Source organism: Saimiri boliviensis, chromosome 2 (genome assembly GCF_048565385.1).
Source record: "Saimiri boliviensis isolate mSaiBol1 chromosome 2, mSaiBol1.pri, whole genome shotgun sequence".
In the NCBI taxonomy this organism is placed as follows: domain Eukaryota; kingdom Metazoa; phylum Chordata; class Mammalia; order Primates; family Cebidae; genus Saimiri; species Saimiri boliviensis.
This window is the reverse complement of record NC_133450.1, coordinates 132,066,808-132,073,393: the sequence shown is the minus strand read 5'-3', so window position 1 is coordinate 132,073,393 and position 6,586 is coordinate 132,066,808.

The following is a 6,586-nucleotide window of genomic DNA, read 5'->3' as shown; positions in this document are numbered from 1 at the left end:
GGAGCCACCTGGAACGTGGCATGGTGGCTGCAGGGCTGGGCATGGAAGGCTGACTCGAGCCGTCTGTCAGTGAGATGCAAGTCTTTACCCTGCTGTGAGGGGCAGGAGGTCAACTGAGTCAAGGAGCAGAGCCAAGAACCACATCTGTACGAAAGAGAAGGAAGAATCCCTGCTGACAGCCGGGGAGGGAGGCTGCCTTGCACAGGTCAAGCAGATGAACAGATGAATGAATGAATGCGAATTCTGACCTGGTGATTCTTAAGACTTGCTGGTTGCTGCAGAAGTTACCCTGGATGTCTGCTGTTGAGCACTGCTGCTGTGGACTCCCGAAGCCGTGCAAGTGAGCTGTGGTGTGCCCTCCAGGGACGGTCTCTCCAGCTGGGGTTGTCCCCGCAGCTCCTCCACTGTGTTCATCCAGGTATGCAGGGACACATGCTGGTAGGAGACCCTGCTCACAAGCCTAAGGCCTGTGTCCTCAGGGTGGGGACAGGTTAAACCTGCCTCCTGCCTTGGCCCTGAGGGGTTGCCCAGGCAATTCAGGCAGAAGGGTGGCCCCGAGGAGTCGTACACAATGACTTCTGTGGACATGAAGCCCATGTTCCCACCACCAGGTTGGCCAGAAAGACGGCAGGCTTTGGGTTTCCGTTTAAACAGTGTTTCCCTAACTTGTGGTTCCCCCGGCTCCTGGTAGAACCAAGTAGAAATCACCTTTGTCCTAGGCCTGTATGCCTCATGAATGGTTTTTCAATGTCAGTGAGTAGACCACAAGCACACCAAGCACGTGGGAACCTGGTGCCGTGATTGAGAGCTATGGGAAACGTGCAGAGGCATGGACGTGTACTGGAAGTCTCTGACATGGATTGTAAAAAGCTTGCTGTGCTCCAAGACAGGCTTGCAAATGCTGATAGGCCAAACAAACTTCCACCTAGTACCAAGTAGAACTTCTGATACAACCCTCAAACTAAACACTCCAGGAGTAGTTTGGCAGCCAGTCTTAGACACTGCTGAAGAGAAAATTTGTGAACTAGAACATAAGTTAAAAGAAATGATCCAGGCTGCAACCCAGGACAACAGATAGAAAATAGCATCGGCAGCTGAGGAGGGGGACCCAGGTAAGATCCTAGTGGGGGCTGTACTGAGGCCCACGGGAGCCCATCAGGTGTGGGGTGAGCAGTGAGTAGGTGCAGCAGGTACAGCAGGTGTCATGGGTGGGGCTGGGTTGCCCAATCACTTCTGCAGGAAGTGTCCCACAGGCCTGCCCCTTCCTGGTTGTGCCAGTGTGTTCCCCAGACTCTGGGGAAGCCCTGTAGCCTCGGGGAGATGCATCTGGCTTGGAGTCTCACAGGACATAGGCCTCTGTGCCTGTGTAAGGGTGTGCAGCTGTTAAAGGTGGAGGGCACTCATGGGGCATGTGTGTGCCATGTGTGCATAGGTTGAGCTGAGAGCCTCTGCAGCTGCCGGCATGTGTCCATCATGGGCAGGCCTGCCTCCCCCAACTCTGAGCTTGCTGTCCAGTGTCCTGAGCCCACTGGGAGTTCATGGCCTCCCTCCACCCCACACTCAGTCCTAACTCCCACCCAGGTGACCTTGTGCCTTTTCAAGCCTGGCTGGTGCCTGGCCATGGCCAGCCCGTGTGGATGGCAGTGCCAAGAGGTCCAGGCCCAGGTGGCAGGCTTCCTGCTCACCATCTCATGCCACGCCAGGGCAGACGATGGGGCTTTTCTTCATCTCAGTGCCACTGCCCCGTGGCGTGATCATGAAGCTGGGCTGGGTTCTGGCCCAGTCTCCTGGGGTGAGCCTGGCAGGGCCCACCCTCGGCCCCTAGACCACCTCCACGCCACCAGAGTGCCACTCACCTGCCTCACACAGTTTGCTATGCTAAGGCCAGGGTCCACAAGTGGGGGTTAGGCCTGAGGGTCATCCTGCTGCCACCAAAGTCTTGTTCCCTGTGGGCGGGTGGGTGGCTGCCCCTGGAGAGGGTGCTGTGTGGTCAGCAAGTCCAGCGAAGGCAGGCAGGCTCCCTGGCACCCCTGGGCTGGGGCCAGGCTCCTGGGGCCTCTCTGGCTGTGGCTGCAGGAACTGGCGGCCTCCCAGACACTGGCCGCTGGGCCTGGGACCCCCTCTGCTCCTGTCTGCTCCTCAGGACTCGCAGGCATGCCCTGCCACCTGTCCTGGCTGCCGAGTTCCTGGAGCCTGCTGTGTCCTGCACTGCTGTGAAGTAGGGGGAACCCTGGCCTCAGTGGAGGCCCCCTGTTGACGGGTCAGAGCTCTGACGCACTGTGCAGGGGGAGAGCTCCTCTGTCACTGGGGTGCATGTCACCAAAGTGGGCTCCTGGGCCTTCCCAAGCCTGATGGACAGTGAGCTTGGGGGATACCAGGATACCAGGCTCAGAGGCACATGGGGAGGGGGCAGGGCCTGTCCCCACACTTCAGAGCTGCTCCCAGCTGGGCCCATGGGCGACCTGGCTGTTGGCTGTGTGGCCTGGATGGGAAGGGTCTGGAGGTAGAGGGAACTTTGAGGTGTCCACTGTGGCTCCAGGGGGGTGCCTGGCTGAGGAGGCCCTGGACAGCAAGTGCTCACTTAGGCAGAGGACACAGGGTGCCACCACTGTTGAGGCAGAGTGACCTGTGCACAGAGGCCAACCTGCAGGCTGGATGGTGTGGGCGGGTCGCGTGCACGCATACCCTGGAGACGCCCGCCTCCCTGGGCTGCCATACCGTCAGAGCAGGGAGCAGCGATCCCTGCCTGGCCTGGCCGGAGGGGTGCGTCCTGACTCTGCCATCTGACCCAGCTTGGGGCCAAGTCACAGCAGGGGCCTGCTGTGGGTGCAGGGTCCCCCTCAGGCTGCGAAGCAGTGCCTCCCACACCCACTGCTGCCAGGGCCGCCCGCTGCATCCTTGCTGCTTGGCCCTTGGGACTGCGCCTGCTGGCTCTGCTTGGCGACAGCTCTGACTGCCACGTCTCCGAAGAAACCGGGCCCCAGGGCGCAGAGAGGAGACTCCACACAGAGCCTGGTCCCTGGGGTGGCCAGACCCATTAACCCCTGCAGGCAGGCTGGGCGCGGTGGCTCACGCCTGTAATCCCAACACTTTGGGAGGCCGAAGCGGGCGGATCACGAGGTCAAGAGATCGAGACCATCCTGGTCAACATGGTGAAACCCGGCCTCTACTAAAAATACAAAAAATCAGCTGGGCATGGTGGCGCGTGCCTGTAATCCCAGCTACTCAGGAGTCTGAGGTAGGAGAATTGCCTGAACCCAGGAGGCGGAGGTTGCGGTGAGCTGAGATCGCGCCATTGCACTCCAGCCTGGGTAACAAGAGTGAAACTCCATCTAAAAAAAAAAAAAACCCTGCAGGCCAGGCAGCACCACCGGTGGTGTGGGGCTCCTGATGGCCACAGGCCCAACTCCAGCTGCCCCAAGATCTGGCAGGGCTTGCCCGTTCTCCATCAGACCCTGAGACCCAGGTCTTCCAAGGGGACCCCGATGTCAGCAGGGACCTGTGAGGGTTTTGGATGGAGAGCATCTGGATGCCAGGGCTTGGAGTTCTTTATACAAAAGGGGAAACTGAGGCCTGGGACGAAGGGACCTGCTCTGTGACATTCTTCATGGCTCCCCAGCCCTGGTGGATTCAGGGGCTAGAATTTGGGTCTTGGGGTGGCATTCTCAGAAAAGGGCAGCCACCAGGAGGCATGGAGCCAGGGGAGGGCTCGCTGGGGACAGTAGAGTCACGGTGGCTCCAGGTCGGTGGCAGTGGAGTCAGTGCAGCTCTGGGCTAGGGGGCCGGGGTGGCAGCCGGGCAGCACGGGGACCTTCTCCTCTGGGCAGAGAGGCCCTGTGGAGTGTCTGCAGAGGCAGAGGCAGGGGCTCCAGGAAGCTCACTCTAGGCTGGAAGGAGTGGCCTCTGCGGGCCACCGGCTCAGCTGCAAGGTCGTCATCCTGTTGTGGATCTGGGAACTGGGAAGCGCTTGCTTGAAGTCCTTCCATGGGAGAAGGAAGCCCACATGGTGAGGAGGATTCTAGAATCACGGAGGAGGCTGCCAAGAGGCCCCTGGGGCTAGAGCATTGGCATCCTTGCTCTGACGGAACGGCCAGCTCGTTTCCTTGTCCATCACGGGTTCTGGGGGCCCAAGGGGGCCTGACCCCAAGGACTGGCAAGGACACATGTGTCAACCATGGACAAGGCAGAAATGAGTCCTGGGAGAGCGCCCAGGCCATGGAACACATCACTCAGGTGGGAGGCCTCACATGGGCAGGGCTGCGTGGCCTGGGGTCCTGAAGACAGCCTCCCCCCACAGTGGCCAGGAGCACCCGTGGGCCCCATAGCCCTCACCCCACACTTTCCCATTTCCACAAATGGGTCGGGTCTCCGCATGTCCACACCTGTCCCACCCCACTCTGCAGCTGAGCTTCTCGCTGTGTGGAGAGAAGCTCACATCCTGGGCCACGAAGCCCCCAGGGCCCTTGCTGCCTCTGTGCAGGTCCCCAGGAGCTCGGCCTGTCTTCCCTCCCCACGTGCGGTGGAGGCTGCTACGCCCTCCACTCCTGCAGGCCTCTGGAGGCCAGGACCCTCCCAGCCACGCGGGCCATGATGGCCCTGAGGGGCTGGGAAGCCAGAGATAGGCCCCGCCTGGGCCCACAGCGTGGAGCTGCAGAGGTGTGGCCACGTGCCTCATCATCAAAGGTGCTCATGTGACGCGATCAAAGTGTGGCACAAAAGGACTTTCTGGAGCTAGAGCCCTGACATCCCGACGAACAACTGGGCAGCAACACAGAAGAACCGGGGAAGCTGGTACAAGGACCTGCTGGAGGGCCTGGAGCCTCCTCCTGGGAGAGGAGACTCGGGACACAGCCCCTGAGTAGCAGGAGCTGCAGAGCGAGGGGACAGCATTACATGAAAGAGCGTTTCTCTGAGCTCGGTGGAGACCCGAGCCAGCCGACGGGCCCCTGGCTTCAGGCTGTGCTGGCGGGAACCTGGTGCTGTGGCAGGGCCTGGGGAACGGGAGAGCTTCCAAAGACACAGGCCGACCATCCGTTAAGGGAAAAGAAAATGGACGTGTGGTGAACCAATGCGGCAAGTGCCACGGAAGGGACCTCCGCCCCACTGCGGGTGGCAGGCCGCGGCACTTCGGAGCCTGCAGAAGGAAGGCAGATGCACCCGTCCCTTCGGCCGGCGCCTGGCAAAGCCACCGGTGTCAAGCGCAGGTGCCCTTCAGTGCAGCAACCTGGAGCATCGGCCACAAGGGACCCAGGCCTCAGAGGGCTGCAGCTGCACAGCCAGGCTGGCAGGTACCAGGCGCCAGGCAACGTCTGCCATGGGAGAGGCCACGGCGGAGGCCCCCGGGCTGTGGGGAGTGCACAGGCTCACAGTGAGCACACTGCTGCAGCTGCCCAGCTGTTGCGCTGTCGGGAGGAACTGGAAACGAGGGATTCAGAACCAAGGCACCCTGTGATATGGTCTGTACTTGCTTTTTCTTTTTTTAAGATGGGGTCTCTGCTTCCCAGCCTGGAGTGCAGTAGGGCGATCTCGGCTCACTGCAGCCTCCGCCTCCAGGGTTCAAGCAGTGCTTCTGCCTCAGCCTCCTGAGTAGTTGGATAATAGGTGCCGATTTTTTTGCAATTTTAGTAGAGACAGGGTTTCAGCAGGTTGGCCAGGCTGGTCTCGAACTCCTGGCCTCAAACGATCCACCCACCTGGGCCTCCCAGAGTGCTGGGATTAGAAGCGTGAGCCACCATGCCTGGCCTCTGTGCTTGGTTTTTGTTGGGGTTTCTTCTGTTTTTACTTTCTTTGTGGAAAAATACACATAATGTTACCATTTTAATCACTTTAAAAAATTACTATTTTTAGCAATGGAGTCCCACTCTGTCGCCCAGGCTTGAAGGCAGTGGCACGATCATAGCCCACTTCAGCCTTGTCCTCCTGGGGTCAAGCGAGCCTCCCACCTGAGCCTTGGGAGTAGCTGGACTACAGGTGCACACCCCCGCGCCCGGCTAACTTTTAAAAAACTGGTTTGTAGAGATGAGTTCTCCCTATGTTGCCCAGGCTGGTCTCGAATTCCTGTCCTCAAGTGATCCTCCTGCCTCAGTCTCCCGAAGTTCTAGAATGATAGGAGTGGGCCACTTTGCTCAGCCCCATTTCAGACCTTCTTAAGTAGACAGTTTAGTGGCATTAGCTACATTCACTTGTTACGTAGCTACCATGGTTGACCTTTAACAGTTTTTTCTTTTCTTTTCTTTTTTAGACAGGGTCTCACTCTGTCACCCAGGCTGGAGTGCAGTGGTGTGATCATGGCTCACTGTAACCTCAACCTCTGGGGCTCAAGGGATCCTCCCGCCCCAGCTTCAACCTTTCGACTAGCTGACACCACAAGTGAGTGCCACCATACCTGACTAGTTTTTAATTTTTTGTAGAGATAGGGTCTCACTATATTGCCCAGGCTGGTCTCAACTCCTGGCCTCAAGTGATTGTCCTACTTCGGCCTCCCAAAGTGTTGGGAGTACAGCTTGAGCCACTGCACCTGGCCTAAAAAATTTTCCGCTGTGGTAAATACACATAAAATATCTCTCTTAACCATTTTTAAGTGTGT